The sequence below is a fragment of the Ambystoma mexicanum genome, chromosome 6q (assembly GCF_040938575.1).
Source record: "Ambystoma mexicanum isolate Mex_15411 chromosome 6q, UKY_AmexF1_1, whole genome shotgun sequence".
Classification (NCBI taxonomy): Eukaryota; Metazoa; Chordata; class Amphibia; order Caudata; family Ambystomatidae; genus Ambystoma; species Ambystoma mexicanum.
Window position 1 is genome coordinate 1,630,375,361 of NC_090937.1, and position 16,056 is coordinate 1,630,391,416.

General features: G+C 50.1%; 5 non-coding genes across 5 annotated transcripts; all 5 read left to right on the forward strand.

Annotated features, from left to right (window-relative positions):
• The first annotated feature begins 1,286 nt into the window (after window positions 1-1,286).
• Window positions 1,287-1,358, forward strand: TRNAG-UCC (transfer RNA glycine (anticodon UCC)). The gene has a single exon. It is a non-coding gene; the product is annotated as a tRNA-Gly (tRNA).
• A 2,433-nt stretch (window positions 1,359-3,791) lies between these two features.
• Window positions 3,792-3,863, forward strand: TRNAG-ACC (transfer RNA glycine (anticodon ACC)). Its single transcript has one exon. It is a non-coding gene; the product is annotated as a tRNA-Gly (tRNA).
• Window positions 3,864-11,279: 7,416 nt separating this feature from the next.
• TRNAG-UCC (transfer RNA glycine (anticodon UCC)) lies at window positions 11,280-11,351 on the forward strand. The gene has a single exon. It is a non-coding gene; the product is annotated as a tRNA-Gly (tRNA).
• A 2,429-nt stretch (window positions 11,352-13,780) lies between these two features.
• On the forward strand, window positions 13,781-13,852 carry TRNAG-UCC (transfer RNA glycine (anticodon UCC)). Its single transcript has one exon. It is a non-coding gene; the product is annotated as a tRNA-Gly (tRNA).
• Window positions 13,853-15,028: 1,176 nt separating this feature from the next.
• TRNAG-UCC (transfer RNA glycine (anticodon UCC)) lies at window positions 15,029-15,100 on the forward strand. The gene has a single exon. It is a non-coding gene; the product is annotated as a tRNA-Gly (tRNA).
• Window positions 15,101-16,056: the final 956 nt, after the last annotated feature.

The following is a 16,056-nucleotide window of genomic DNA, read 5'->3' on the forward strand; positions in this document are numbered from 1 at the left end:
ATTTCTAAGGGGCGCTCCATCAGATAGCCCAGACAGGCAGGCGTTGGTGGTATAGTGGTGAGCATAGCTGCCTTCCAAGCAGTTGACCCGGGTTCCATTCCCGGCCAACGCAGATCAAATCTTTAAATTGTTCAAAATGCATTTTTTGGAAATCAGACTCATGCTGAAAGCAAAGCTGACACACTTTTCGTGAAAATCAAAACCCCATCCAGGAAAGGTTCTTGCATCCTAGTTTCTGCAACTGTCTATCGGTGAGGGGATTGAAGCGAGCAGGGCTCCTGGCCCCTCCCCGACAAAGGCCTGACAAAGGCCTATTCGCCTTGCCCTGACGGGCAAAGGTCCCAGCAGGCCACCGAGCACAGCACCTCAGCCTATTAGAGTGAGGTTTCAGGATCTCTCTCATCCTGTAAACCAACATACTGAGGAAGGTGAAACGTGTGGCTGTGCTCCTCACATGCTGAAGCAGCAGCAGCCCTTTCCCTGAAGCAAAGTTCCTTCATTCCTCCCTCCCATAACCCTTAGCAGGGGATTTATGGTAATTGAGTTGAGTTTCCAAACTGGCCCTTCCTTCCTTCCTTCCCATATCTGCCAGCTCGAGAAGGCTTGTTTTGTTGCACCTGGGAAGTAAAGTATCTATTTGCGAGAGAGAGAGAATGAGAGAGAGAGACAGAGAGAGAGAGACAGAGAGAGAAGGGGAAGGGGTGTTGGCAGTTAGGGTGTGAGCTAGAGAAATGAGGCCTGTCTGCAAAAGGCCATGGGATGGGAGTGCGTGGTTGCAGGTTGTTTGGCTTTGTAAGGCCTACTGCCCGCTTCACTCGAAACTGGGTCTAGGGTTGTCGGTTTGTAGGCTGTAAAAGCCCAGAAAAGCTCTTGTTCTCCAACCAGCAGAGTGGCGCAGCGGAAGCGTGCTGGGCCCATAACCCAGAGGTCGATGGATCGAAACCATCCTCTGCTAAGTTTTTTCAAATTATGTTTTTGTGTCATGGCATTAGGGCACAAAGAGCTGTAAGTGCCTGGATGCAATGTCATTCCTTGAACTTGCTGCCGCGTTCCACTCTTGCGCTAAATAGGAGAGGGTCCCAGCCCAGCCAACAAAATGTACTGTTCAATCAAACCAAACTTAAAACCAAGCTCCTTTTTTAAGGGGTCCCGGGGAAATGTTGGGCTGACCGGCAAGACCTCATGATGCGAACTGCTACTGCGTCAAACGCAAGCTTTTTTCATTCCCAGCCAATGACTTATTCTTATTTCTAAGGGGCGCTCCATCAGATAGCCCAGACAGGCAGGCGTTGGTGGTATAGTGGTGAGCATAGCTGCCTTCCAAGCAGTTGACCCGGGTTCGATTCCCGGCCAACGCAGATCAAATCTTTAAATTGTTCAAAATGCATTTTTTGGAAATCAGACTCATGCTGAAAGCAAAGCTGACACACTTTTCGTGACAATCAAAACCCCATCCAGGAAAGGTTCTTGCATCCTAGTTTCTGCAACTGTCTATCGGTGAGGGGATTGAAGCGAGCAGGGCTCCTGGCCCCTCCCCGACAAAGCCCTGACGAAGGCCTGACAAAGGCCTATTCGCCTTGCCCTGACGGGCCAAGGTCCCAGCAGGCCACCGAGCACAGCACCTCAGCCTATTAGAGTGAGGTTTCAGGATCTCTCTCATCCTGTAAACCAACATACTGAGGACGGTGAAACGTGTGGCTGCGCTCCTCACATGCTGAAGCAGCAGCAGCCCTTTCCCTGAAGCAAAGTTCCTTCATTCCTCCCTCCCATAACCCTTAGCAGGGGATTTATGGTAATTGAGTTGAGTTTCCAAACTGGCCCTTCCTTCCTTCCTTCCCATATCTGCCAGCTCGAGAAGGCTTGTTTTGTTGCACCTGGGAAGTAAAGTATCTATTTGCGAGAGAGAGAGAATGAGAGAGAGAGACAGAGAGAGAGAGAGACAGAGAGAGAAGGGGAAGGGGTGTTGGCAGTTAGGGTGCGAGCTAGAGAAATGAGGCCTGTCTGCAAAAGGCCATGGGATGGGAGTGCGTGGTTGCAGGTTGTTTGGCTTTGTAAGGCCTACTGCCCGCTTCACTCGAAACTGGGTCTAGGGTTGTCGGTTTGTAGGCTGTAAAAGCCCAGAAAAGCTCTTGTTCTGCAACCAGCAGAGTGGCGCAGCGGAAGTGTGCTGGGCCCATAACCCAGAGGTCGATGGATCGAAACCATCCTCTGCTAAGTTTTTTCAAATTATGTTTTTGTGTCATGGCATTAGGGCACAAAGAGCTGTAAGTGCCTGGATGCAATGTCATTCCTTGAACTTGCTACCTCGTTCCACTCTTGCGCTAAATAGGAGAGGGTCCCAGCCCAGCCAACAAAATGTACTGTTCAATCAAACCAAACTTAAAACCAAGCTCCTTTTTTAAGGGGTCCCGGGGAAATGTTGGGCTGAGCGGCAAGACCTCATGATGCGAACTGCTTCTGCGTCAAACGCAAGCTTTTTTCATTCCCAGCCAATGACTTATTCTTATTTCTAAGGGGCGCTCCATCACATAGCCCAGACAGGCAGGCGTTGGTGGTATAATGGTGAGCATAGCTGCCTTCCAAGCAGTTGACCCGGGTTCCATTCCCGGCCAACGCAGATCAAATCTTTAAATTGTTCAAAATGCATTTTTTGGAAATCAGACTCATGCTGAAAGCAAAGCTGACACACTTTTCGTGAAAATCAAAACCCCATCCAGGAAAGGTTCTTGCATCCTAGTTTCTGCAACTGTCTATCGGTGAGGGGATTGAAGCGAGCAGGGCTCCTGGCCCCTCCCCGACAAAGGCCTGACAAAGGCCTATTCGCCTTGCCCTGACGGGCAAAGGTCCCAGCAGGCCACCGAGCACAGCACCTCAGCCTATTAGAGTGAGGTTTCAGGATCTCTCTCATCCTGTAAACCAACATACTGAGGAAGGTGAAACGTGTGGCTGTGCTCCTCACATGCTGAAGCAGCAGCAGCCCTTTCCCTGAAGCAAAGTTCCTTCATTCCTCCCTCCCATAACCCTTAGCAGGGGATTTATGGTAATTGAGTTGAGTTTCCAAACTGGCCCTTCCTTCCTTCCTTCCCATATCTGCCAGCTCGAGAAGGCTTGTTTTGTTGCACCTGGGAAGTAAAGCATCTATTTGCGAGAGAGAGAGAATGAGAGAGAGAGACAGAGAGAGAGAGACAGAGAGAGAAGGGGAAGGGGTGTTGGCAGTTAGGGTGTGAGCTAGAGAAATGAGGCCTGTCTGCAAAAGGCCATGGGATGGGAGTGCGTGGTTGCAGGTTGTTTGGCTTTGTAAGGGATACTGCCCGCTTCACTCGAAACTGGGTCTAGGGTTGTCGGTTTGTAGGCTGTAAAAGCCCCGAAAAGCTCTCGTTCTCCAGCCAGCAGAGTGGCACAGCGGAAGCGTGCTGGGCCCATAACCTAGAGGTCGATGGATCAAAACCATCCTCTGCTAAGTTTTTTCAAATTATGTTTTTGTGTCATGGCATTAGGGCACAAAGAGCTGTAAGTGCCTGGATGCAATGTCATTCCTTGAACTTGCTGCCTCGTTCCACTCTTGCGCTAAATAGGAGAGGGTCCCAGCCCAGCCAACAAAATGTACTGTTCAATCAAACCAATCTTAAAACCAAGCTCCTTTTTTAAGGGGTCCCGGGGAAATGTTGGGCTGACCGGCAAGACCTCATGATGCGAACTGCTTCTGCGTCAAACGCAAGCTTTTTTCATTCCCAGCCAATGACTTATTCTTATTTCTAAGGGGCGCTCCATCAGATAGTCCAGACAGGCAGGAGTTGGTGGTATAGTGGTGAGCATAGCTGCCTACCAAGCAGTTGACCCGGGTTCGATTCCCGGCCAACGCAGATCAAATCTTTAAATTGTTCAAAATGCATTTTTTGGAAATCAGACTCATGCTGAAAGCAAAGCTGACACACTTTTCGCGAAAATCAAAACCCCATCCAGGAAAGGTTCTTGCATCCTAGTTTCTGCAACTGTCTATCGGTGAGGGGATTGAAGCGAGCAGGGCTCCTGGCCCCTCCCCGACAAAGCCCTGACGAAGGCCTGACAAAGGCCTATTCGCCTTGCCCTGACGGGCAAAGGTCCCAGCAGGCCACCGAGCACAGCACCTCAGCCTATTAGAGTGAGGTTTCAGGATCTCTCTCATCCTGTAAACCAACATACTGAGGAAGGTGAAACGTGTGGCTGCGCTCCTCACATGCTGAAGCAGCAGCAGCCCTTTCCCTGAAGCAAAGTTCCTTCATTCCTCCCTCCCATAACCCTTAGCAGGGGATTTATGGTAATTGAGTTGAGTTTCCAAACTGGCCCTTCCTTCCTTCCTTCCCATATCTGCCAGCTCGAGAATGCTTGTTTTGTTGCACCTGGGAAGTAAAGTATCTATTTGCGAGAGAGAGAGAATGAGAGAGAGAGACAGAGAGAGAGAGACAGAGAGAGAAGGGGAAGGGGTGTTGGCAGTTAGGGTGTGAGCTAGAGAAATGAGGCCTGTCTGCAAAAGGCCATGGGATGGGAGTGCGTGGTTGCAGGTTGTTTGGCTTTGTAAGGCCTACTGCCCGCTTCACTCGAAACTGGGTCTAGGGTTGTCGGTTTGTAGGCTGTAAAAGCCCAGAAAAGCTCTTGTTCTCCAACCAGCAGAGTGGCGCAGCGGAAGCGTGCTGGGCCCATAACCCAGAGGTCGATGGATCGAAACCATCCTCTGCTAAGTTTTTTCAAATTATGTTTTTGTGTCATGGCATTAGGGCACAAAGAGCTGTAAGTGCCTGGATGCAATGTCATTCCTTGAACTTGCTGCCTCGTTCCACTCTTGCGCTAAATAGGAGAGGGTCCCAGCCCAGCCAACAAAATGTACTGTTCAATCAAACCAAACTTAAAACCAAGCTCCTTTTTTAAGGGGTCCCGGGGAAATGTTGGGCTGACCGGCAAGACCTTATGATGCGAACTGCTTCTGCGTCAAACGCAAGCTTTTTTCATTCCCAGCCAATGACTTATTCTTATTTCTAAGGGGCGCTCCATCAGAGAGCTCAGACAGGCAGGCGTTGGTGGTATAGTGGTGAGCATAGCTGCCTTCCAAGCAGTTGACCCGGGTTCGTCAAATCTTTAAATTGTTCAAAAAGCATTTTTTGGAAATCAGACTCATGCTGAAAGCAAAGCTGACACACTTTTCGCGAAAATCAAAACCCCATCCAGGAAAGGTTCTTGCATCCTAGTTTCTGCAACTGTCTATCGGTGAGGGGATTGAAGCGAGCAGGGCTCCTGGCCCCTCCCCGACAAAGCCCTGACGAAGGCCTGACAAAGGCCTATTCGCCTTGCCCTGACGGGCAAAGGTCCCAGCAGGCCACCGAGCACAGCACCTCAGCCTATTAGAGTGAGGTTTCAGGATCTCTCTCATCCTGTAAACCAACATACTGAGGAAGGTGAAACGTGTGGCTGCGCTCCTCACATGCTGAAGCAGCAGCAGCCCTTTCCCTGAAGCAAAGTTCCTTCATTCCTCCCCCCCATAACCCTTAGCAGGGGATTTATGGTAATTGAGTTGAGTTTCCAAACTGGCCCTTCCTTCCTTCCTTCCCATATCTGCCAGCTCGAGAAGGCTTGTTTTGTTGCACCTGGGAAGTAAAGTATCTACTTGCGAGAGAGAGAGAATGAGAGAGAGAGACAGAGAGAGAGAGACAGAGAGAGAAGGGGAAGGGGTGTTGGCAGTTAGGGTGTGAGCTAGAGAAATGAGGCCTGTCTGCAAAAGGCCATGGGATGGGAGTGCGTGGTTGCAGGTTGTTTGGCTTTGTAAGGCCTACTGCCCGCTTCACTCGAAACTGGGTCTAGGGTTGTCGGTTTGTAGGCTGTAAAAGCCCAGAAAAGCTTTTGTTCTCCAACCAGCAGAGTGGCGCAGCGGAAGCGTGCTGGGCCCATAACCCAGAGGTCGATGGATCGAAACCATCCTCTGCTAAGTTTTTTCAAATTATGTTTTTGTGTCATGGCATTAGGGCACAAAGAGCTGTAAGTGCCTGGATGCAATGTCATTCCTTGAACTTGCTGCCTCGTTCCACTCTTGCGCTAAATAGGAGAGGGTCCCAGCCCAGCCAACAAAATGTACTGTTCAATCAAACCAAACTTAAAACCAAGCTCCTTTTTTAAGGGGTCCCGGGGAAATGTTGGGCTGACCGGCAAGACCTCATGATGCGAACTGCTTCTGCGTCAAACGCAAGCTTTTTTCATTCCCAGCCAATGACTTATTCTTATTTCTAAGGGGCGCTCCATCAGATAGCCCAGACCGGCAGGCGTTGGTGGTATAGTGGTGAGCATAGCTGCCTTCCAAGCAGTTGACCCGGGTTAGATTCCCGGCCAACGCAGATCAAATCTTTAAATTGTTCAAAATGCATTTTTGGGAAATCAGACTCATGCTGAAAGCAAAGCTGACACACTTTTCGCGAAAATCAAAACCCCATCCAGGAAATGTTCTTGCATCCTAGTTTCTGCAACTGTCTATCGGTGAGGGGATTGAAGCGAGCAGGGCTCCTGGCCCCTCCCCGACAAAGCCCTGACGAAGGCCTGACAAAGGCCTATTCGCCTTGCCCTGACGGGCAAAGGTCCCAGCAGGCCACCGAGCACAGCACCTCAGCCTATTAGAGTGAGGTTTCAGGATCTCTCTCATCCTGTAAACCAACATACTGAGGAAGGTGAAACGTGTGGCTGCGCTCCTCACATGCTGAAGCAGCAGCAGCCCTTTCCCTGAAGCAAAGTTCCTTCATTCCTCCCCCCCCATAACCCTTAGCAGGGGATTTATGGTAATTGAGTTGAGTTTCCAAACTGGCCCTTCCTTCCTTCCCATATCTGCCAGCTCGAGAAGGCTTGTTTTGTTGCACCTGGGAAGTAAAGTATCTACTTGCGAGAGAGAGAGAATGAGAGAGAGAGACAGAGAGAGAGAGACAGAGAGAGAAGGGGAAGGGGTGTTGGCAGTTAGGGTGTGAGCTAGAGAAATGAGGCCTGTCTGCAAAAGGCCATGGGATGGGAGTGCGTGGTTGCAGGTTGTTTGGCTTTGTAAGGCCTACTGCCCGCTTCACTCGAAACTGGGTCTAGGGTTGTCGGTTTGTAGGCTGTAAAAGCCCAGAAAAGCTCTTGTTCTCCAACCAGCAGAGTGGCGCAGCGGAAGCGTGCTGGGCCCATAACCCAGAGGTCGATGGATCGAAACCATCCTCTGCTAAGTTTTATCAAATTATGTTTTTGTGTCATGGCATTAGGGCACAAAGAGCTGTAAGTGCCTGGATGCAATGTCATTCCTTGAACTTGCTGCCTCGTTCCACTCTTGCGCTAAATAGGAGAGGGTCCCAGCCCAGCCAACAAAATGTACTGTTCAATCAAACCAAACTTAAAACCAAGCTCCTTTTTTAAGGGGTCCCGGGGAAATGTTGGGCTGACCGGCAAGACCTCATGATGCGAACTGCTTCTGCGTCAAACGCAAGCTTTTTTCATTCCCAGCCAATGACTTATTCTTATTTCTAAGGGGCGCTCCATCAGATAGCCCAGACCGGCAGGCGTTGGTGGTATAGTGGTGAGCATAGCTGCCTTCCAAGCAGTTGACCCGGGTTAGATTCCCGGCCAACGCAGATCAAATCTTTAAATTGTTCAAAATGCATTTTTGGGAAATCAGACTCATGCTGAAAGCAAAGCTGACACACTTTTCGCGAAAATCAAAACCCCATCCAGGAAATGTTCTTGCATCCTAGTTTCTGCAACTGTCTATCGGTGAGGGGATTGAAGCGAGCAGGGCTCCTGGCCCCTCCCCGACAAAGCCCTGACGAAGGCCTGACAAAGGCCTATTCGCCTTGCCCTGACGGGCAAAGGTCCCAGCAGGCCACCGAGCACAGCACCTCAGCCTATTAGAGTGAGGTTTCAGGATCTCTCTCATCCTGTAAACCAACATACTGAGGAAGGTGAAACGTGTGGCTGCGCTCCTCACATGCTGAAGCAGCAGCAGCCCTTTCCCTGAAGCAAAGTTCCTTCATTCCTCCCCCCCCATAACCCTTAGCAGGGGATTTATGGTAATTGAGTTGAGTTTCCAAACTGGCCCTTCCTTCCTTCCCATATCTGCCAGCTCGAGAAGGCTTGTTTTGTTGCACCTGGGAAGCAAAGTATCTACTTGCGAGAGAGAGAGAATGAGAGAGAGAGACAGAGAGAGAGAGACAGAGAGAGAAGGGGAAGGGGTGTTGGCAGTTAGGGTGTGAGCTAGAGAAATGAGGCCTGTCTGCAAAAGGCCATGGGATGGGAGTGCGTGGTTGCAGGTTGTTTGGCTTTGTAAGGCCTACTGCCCGCTTCACTCGAAACTGGGTCTAGGGTTGTCGGTTTGTAGGCTGTAAAAGCCCAGAAAAGCTCTTGTTCTCCAACCAGCAGAGTGGCGCAGCGGAAGCGTGCTGGGCCCATAACCCAGAGGTCGATGGATCGAAACCATCCTCTGCTAAGTTTTTTCAAATTATGTTTTTGTGTCATGGCATTAGGGCACAAAGAGCTGTAAGGGCCTGGATGCAATGTCATTCCTTGAACTTGCTGCCTCGTTCCACTCTTGCGCTAAATAGGAGAGGGTCCCAGCCCAGCCAACAAAATGTACTGTTCAATCAAACCAAACTTAAAACCAAGCTCCTTTTTTAAGGGGTCCCGGGGAAATGTTGGGCTGACCGGCAAGACCTCATGATGCGAACTGCTTCTGCGTCAAACGCAAGCTTTTTTCATTCCCAGCCAATGACTTATTCTTATTTCTAAGGGGCGCTCCATCAGATAGCCCAGACAGGCAGGCGTTGGTGGTATAGTGGTGAGCATAGCTGCCTTCCAAGCAGTTGACCCGGGTTCCATTCCCTGCCAACGCAGATCAAATCTTTAAATTGTTCAAAATGCTTTTTTTGGAAATCAGACTCATGCTGAAAGCAAAGCTGACACACTTTTCGTGAAAATCAAAACCCCATCCAGGAAAGGTTCTTGCATCCTAGTTTCTGCAACTGTCTATCGGTGAGGGGATTGAAGCGAGCAGGGCTCCTGGCCCCTCCCCGACAAAGGCCTGACAAAGGCCTATTCGCCTTGCCCTGACGGGCAAAGGTCCCAGCAGGCCACCGAGCACAGCACCTCAGCCTATTAGAGTGAGGTTTCAGGATCTCTCTCATCCTGTAAACCAACATACTGAGGAAGGTGAAACGTGTGGCTGTGCTCCTCACATGCTGAAGCAGCAGCAGCCCTTTCCCTGAAGCAAAGTTCCTTCATTCCTCCCTCCCATAACCCTTAGCAGGGGATTTATGGTAATTGAGTTGAGTTTCCAAACTGGCCCTTCCTTCCTTCCTTCCCATATCTGCCAGCTCGAGAAGGCTTGTTTTGTTGCACCTGGGAAGTAAAGTATCTATTTGCGAGAGAGAGAGAATGAGAGAGAGAGACAGAGAGAGAGAGACAGAGAGAGAAGGGGAAGGGGTGTTGGCAGTTAGGGTGTGAGCTAGAGAAATGAGGCCTGTCTGCAAAAGGCCATGGGATGGGAGTGCGTGGTTGCAGGTTGTTTGGCTTTGTAAGGCCTACTGCCCGCTTCACTCGAAACTGGGTCTAGGGTTGTCGGTTTGTAGGCTGTAAAAGCCCAGAAAAGCTCTTGTTCTCCAACCAGCAGAGTGGCGCAGCGGAAGCGTGCTGGGCCCATAACCCAGAGGTCGATGGATCGAAACCATCCTCTGCTAAGTTTTTTCAAATTATGTTTTTGTGTCATGGCATTAGGGCACAAAGAGCTGTAAGTGCCTGGATGCAATGTCATTCCTTGAACTTGCTGCCTCGTTCCACTCTTGCGCTAAATAGGAGAGGGTCCCAGCCCAGCCAACAAAATGTACTGTTCAATCAAACCAAACTTAAAACCAAGCTCCTTTTTTAAGGGGTCCCGGGGAAATGTTGGGCTGACCGGCAAGACCTCATGATGCGAACTGCTTCTGCGTCAAACGCAAGCTTTTTTCATTCCCAGCCAATGACTTATTCTTATTTCTAAGGGGCGCTCCATCACATAGCCCAGACAGGCAGGCGTTGGTGGTATAGTGGTGAGCATAGCTGCCTTCCAAGCAGTTGACCCGGGTTCGCTTCCCTGCCAACGCAGATCAAATCTTTAAATTGTTCAAAATGCATTTTTTGGAAATCAGACTCATGCTGAAAGCAAAGCTGACACACTTTTCGTGAAAATCAAAACCCCATCCAGGAAAGGTTCTTGCATCCTAGTTTCTGCAACTGTCTATCGGTGAGGGGATTGAAGCGAGCAGGGCTCCTGGCCCCTCCCCGACAAAGGCCTGACAAAGGCCTATTCGCCTTGCCCTGATGGGCAAAGGTCCCAGCAGGCCACCGAGCACAGCACCTCAGCCTATTAGAGTGAGGTTTCAGGATCTCTCTCATCCTGTAAACCAACATACTGAGGAAGGTGAAACGTGTGGCTGTGCTCCTCACATGCTGAAGCAGCAGCAGCCCTTTCCCTGAAGCAAAGTTCCTTCATTCCTCCCTCCCATAACCCTTAGCAGGGGATTTATGGTAATTGAGTTGAGTTTCCAAACTGGCCCTTCCTTCCTTCCTTCCCATATCTGCCAGCTCGAGAAGGCTTGTTTTGTTGCACCTGGGAAGTAAAGTATCTATTTGCGAGAGAGAGAGAATGAGAGAGAGAGAGAGAGACAGAGAGAGAAGGGGAAGGGGTGTTGGCAGTTAGGGTGTGAGCTAGAGAAATGAGGCCTGTCTGCAAAAGGCCATGGGATGGGAGTGCGTGGTTGCAGGTTGTTTCGCTTTGTAAGGCCTACTGCCCGCTTCACTCGAAACTGGGTCTAGGGTTGTCGGTTTGTAGGCTGTAAAAGCCCAGAAAAGCTCTTGTTCTCCAACCAGCAGAGTGGCGCAGCGGAAGCGTGCTGGGCCCATAACCCAGAGGTCGATGGATCGAAACCATCCTCTGCTAAGTTTTTTCAAATTATGTTTTTGTGTCATGGCATTAGGGCACAAAGAGCTGTAAGTGCCTGGATGCAATGTCATTCCTTGAACTTGCTGCCGCGTTCCACTCTTGCGCTAAATAGGAGAGGGTCCCAGCCCAGCCAACAAAATGTACTGTTCAATCAAACCAAACTTAAAACCAAGCTCCTTTTTTAAGGGGTCCCGGGGAAATGTTGGGCTGACCGGCAAGACCTCATGATGCGAACTGCTACTGCGTCAAACGCAAGCTTTTTTCATTCCCAGCCAATGACTTATTCTTATTTCTAAGGGGCGCTCCATCAGATAGCCCAGACAGGCAGGCGTTGGTGGTATAGTGGTGAGCATAGCTGCCTTCCAAGCAGTTGACCCGGGTTCGATTCCCGGCCAACGCAGATCAAATCTTTAAATTGTTCAAAATGCATTTTTTGGAAATCAGACTCATGCTGAAAGCAAAGCTGACACACTTTTCGTGACAATCAAAACCCCATCCAGGAAAGGTTCTTGCATCCTAGTTTCTGCAACTGTCTATCGGTGAGGGGATTGAAGCGAGCAGGGCTCCTGGCCCCTCCCCGACAAAGCCCTGACGAAGGCCTGACAAAGGCCTATTCGCCTTGCCCTGACGGGCCAAGGTCCCAGCAGGCCACCGAGCACAGCACCTCAGCCTATTAGAGTGAGGTTTCAGGATCTCTCTCATCCTGTAAACCAACATACTGAGGAAGGTGAAACGTGTGGCTGCGCTCCTCACATGCTGAAGCAGCAGCAGCCCTTTCCCTGAAGCAAAGTTCCTTCATTCCTCCCTCCCATAACCCTTAGCAGGGGATTTATGGTAATTGAGTTGAGTTTCCAAACTGGCCCTTCCTTCCTTCCTTCCCATATCTGCCAGCTCGAGAAGGCTTGTTTTGTTGCACCTGGGAAGTAAAGTATCTATTTGCGAGAGAGAGAGAATGAGAGAGAGAGACAGAGAGAGAGAGAGACAGAGAGAGAAGGGGAAGGGGTGTTGGCAGTTAGGGTGCGAGCTAGAGAAATGAGGCCTGTCTGCAAAAGGCCATGGGATGGGAGTGCGTGGTTGCAGGTTGTTTGGCTTTGTAAGGCCTACTGCCCGCTTCACTCGAAACTGGGTCTAGGGTTGTCGGTTTGTAGGCTGTAAAAGCCCAGAAAAGCTCTTGTTCTGCAACCAGCAGAGTGGCGCAGCGGAAGTGTGCTGGGCCCATAACCCAGAGGTCGATGGATCGAAACCATCCTCTGCTAAGTTTTTTCAAATTATGTTTTTGTGTCATGGCATTAGGGCACAAAGAGCTGTAAGTGCCTGGATGCAATGTCATTCCTTGAACTTGCTGCCTCGTTCCACTCTTGCGCTAAATAGGAGAGGGTCCCAGCCCAGCCAACAAAATGTACTGTTCAATCAAACCAAACTTAAAACCAAGCTCCTTTTTTAAGGGGTCCCGGGGAAATGTTGGGCTGACCGGCAAGACCTCATGATGCGAACTGCTTCTGCGTCAAACGCAAGCTTTTTTCATTCCCAGCCAATGACTTATTCTTATTTCTAAGGGGCGCTCCATCACATAGCCCAGACAGGCAGGCGTTGGTGGTATAGTGGTGAGCATAGCTGCCTTCCAAGCAGTTGACCAAAGCAGATCAAATCTTTAAATTGTTCGAAATGCATTTTTTGGAAATCAGACTCATGCTGAAAGCAAAGCTGACACACTTTTCGTGAAAATCAAAACCCCATCCAGGAAAGGTTCTTGCATCCTAGTTTCTGCAACTGTCTATCGGTGAGGGGATTGAAGCGAGCAGGGCTCCTGGCCCCTCCCCGACAAAGGCCTGACAAAGGCCTATTCGCCTTGCCCTGACGGGCCAAGGTCCCAGCAGGCCACCGAGCACAGCACCTCAGCCTATTAGAGTGAGGTTTCAGGATCTCTCTCATCCTTTAAACCAACATACTGAGGAAGGTGAAACATGTGGCTGCGCTCCTCACATGCTGAAGCAGCAGCAGCCCTTTCCCTGAAGCAAAGTTCCTTCATTCCTCCCTCCCATAACCCTTAGCAGGGGATTTATGGTAATTGAGTTGAGTTTCCAAACTGGCCCTTCCTTCCTTCCTTCCCATATCTGCCAGCTCGAGAAGGCTTGTTTTGTTGCACCTGGGAAGTAAAGTATCTATTTGCGAGAGAGAGAGAATGAGAGAGAGAGAGACAGAGAGAGAGAGACAGAGAGAGAAGGGGAAGGGGTGTTGGCAGTTAGGGTGTGAGCTAGAGAAATGAGGCCTGTCTGCAAAAGGCCATGGGATGGGAGTGCGTGGTTGCAGGTTGTTTGGCTTTGTAAGGCCTACTGCCCGCTTCACTCGAAACTGGGTCTAGGGTTGTCGGTTTGTAGGCTGTAAAAGCCCAGAAAAGCTCTTGTTCTCCCACCAGCAGAGTGGCGCAGCGGAAGCGTGCTGGGCCCAGTGCTGGGCCCATAACCCAGAGGTCGATGGATCGAAACCATCCTCTGCTAAGTTTTTTCAAATTATGTTTTTGTGTCATGGCATTAGGGCACAAAGAGCTGTAAGTGCCTGGATGCAATGTCATTCCTTGAACTTGCTACCTCGTTCCACTCTTGCGCTAAATAGGAGAGGGTCCCAGCCCAGCCAACAAAATGTACTGTTCAATCAAACCAAACTTAAAACCAAGCTCCTTTTTTAAGGGGTCCCGGGGAAATGTTGGGCTGAGCGGCAAGACCTCATGATGCGAACTGCTTCTGCGTCAAACGCAAGCTTTTTTCATTCCCAGCCAATGACTTATTCTTATTTCTAAGGGGCGCTCCATCAGATAGCCCAGACAGGCAGGCGTTGGTGGTATAGTGGTGAGCATAGCTGCCTTCCAAGCAGTTGACCCGGGTTCGATTCCCGGCCAACGCAGATCAAATCTTTAAATTGTTCAAAATGCATTTTTTGGAAATCAGACTCATGCTGAAAGCAAAGCTGACACACTTTTCGTGAAAATCAAAACCCCATCCAGGAAAGGTTCTTGCATCCTAGTTTCTGCAACTGTCTATCGGTGAGGGGATTGAAGCGAGCAGGGCTCCTGGCCCCTCCCCGACAAAGGCCTGACAAAGGCCTATTCGCCTTGCCCTGACGGGCAAAGGTCCCAGCAGGTCACCGAGCACAGCACCTCAGCCTATTAGAGTGAGGTTTCAGGATCTCTCTCATCCTGTAAACCAACATACTGAGGAAGGTGAAACGTGTGGCTGTGCTCCTCACATGCTGAAGCAGCAGCAGCCCTTTCCCTGAAGCAAAGTTCCTTCATTCCTCCCTCCCATAACCCTTAGCAGGGGATTTATGGTAATTGAGTTGAGTTTCCAAACTGGCCCTTCCTTCCTTCCTTCCCATATCTGCCAGCTCGAGAAGGCTTGTTTTGTTGCACCTGGGAAGTAAAGTATCTATTTGCGAGAGAGAGAGAATGAGAGAGAGAGACAGAGAGAGAGAGAGACAGAGAGAGAAGGGGAAGGGGTGTTGGCAGTTAGGGTGTGAGCTAGAGAAATGAGGCCTGTCTGCAAAAGGCCATGGGATGGGAGTGCGTGGTTGCAGGTTGTTTGGCTTTGTAAGGCCTACTGCCCGCTTCACTCGAAACTGGGTCTAGGGTTGTCGGTTTGTAGGCTGTAAAAGCCCAGAAAAGCTCTTGTTCTCCAACCAGCAGAGTGGCGCAGCGGAAGCGTGCTGGGCCCATAACCCAGAGGTCGATGGATAGAAACCATCCTCTGCTAAGTTTTTTCAAATTATGTTTTTGTGTCATGGCATTAGGGCACAAAGAGCTGTAAGTGCCTGGATGCAATGTCATTCCTTGAACTTGCTGCCTCGTTCCACTCTTGCGCTAAATAGGAGAGGGTCCCAGCCCAGCCAACGAAATGTACTGTTCAATCAAACCAAACTTAAAACCAAGCTCCTTTTTTAAGGGGTCCCGGGGAAATGTTGGGCTGACCGGCAAGACCTCATGATGCGAACTGCTTCTGCGTCAAACGCAAGCTTTTTTCATTCCCAGCCAATGACTTATTCTTATTTCTAAGGGGCGCTCCATCACATAGCCCAGACAGGCAGGCGTTGGTGGTATAGTGGTGAGCATAGCTGCCTTCCAAGCAGTTGACCCGGGTTCGATTCCCGGCCAACGCAGATCAAATCTTTAAATTGTTCAAAATGTATTTTTTGGAAATCAGACTCATGCTGAAAGCAAAGCTGACACACTTTTCGTGAAAATCAAAACCCCATCCAGGAAAGGTTCTTGCATCCTAGTTTCTGCAACTGTCTATCGGTGAGGGGATTGAAGCGAGCAGGGCTCCTGGCCCCTCCCCGACAAAGGCCTGACAAAGGCCTATTCGCCTTGCCCTGACGGGCAAAGGTCCCAGCAGGCCACCGAGCACAGCACCTCAGCCTATTAGAGTGAGGTTTCAGGATCTCTCTCATCCTGTAAACCAACATACTGAGGAAGGTGAAACGTGTGGCTGTGCTCCTCACATGCTGAAGCAGCAGCAGCCCTTTCCCTGAAGCAAAGTTCCTTCATTCCTCCCTCCCATAACCCTTAGCAGGGGATTTATGGTAATTGAGTTGAGTTTCCAAACTGGCCCTTCCTTCCTTCCTTCCCATATCTGCCAGCTCGAGAAGGCTTGTTTTGTTGCACCTGGGAAGTAAAGTATCTATTTGCGAGAGAGAGAGAATGAGAGAGAGAGACAGAGAGAGAGAGAGACAGAGAGAGAAGGGGAAGGGGTGTTGGCAGTTAGGGTGTGAGCTAGAGAAATGAGGCCTGTCTGCAAAAGGCCATGGGATGGGAGTGCGTGGTTGCAGGTTGTTTGGCTTTGTAAGGGATACTGCCCGCTTCACTCGAAACTGGGTCTAGGGTTGTCGGTTTGTAGGCTGTAAAAGCCCCGAAAAGCTCTCGTTCTCCAGCCAGCAGAGTGGCACAGCGGAAGCGTGCTGGGCCCATAACCCAGAGGTCGATGGATCGAAACCATCCTCTGCTAAGTTTTTTCAAATTATGTTTTTGTGTCATGGCATTAGGGCACAAAGAGCTGTAAGTGCCTGGATGCAATGTCATTCCTTGAAATTGCTGCCTCGTTCCACTCTTGCGCTAA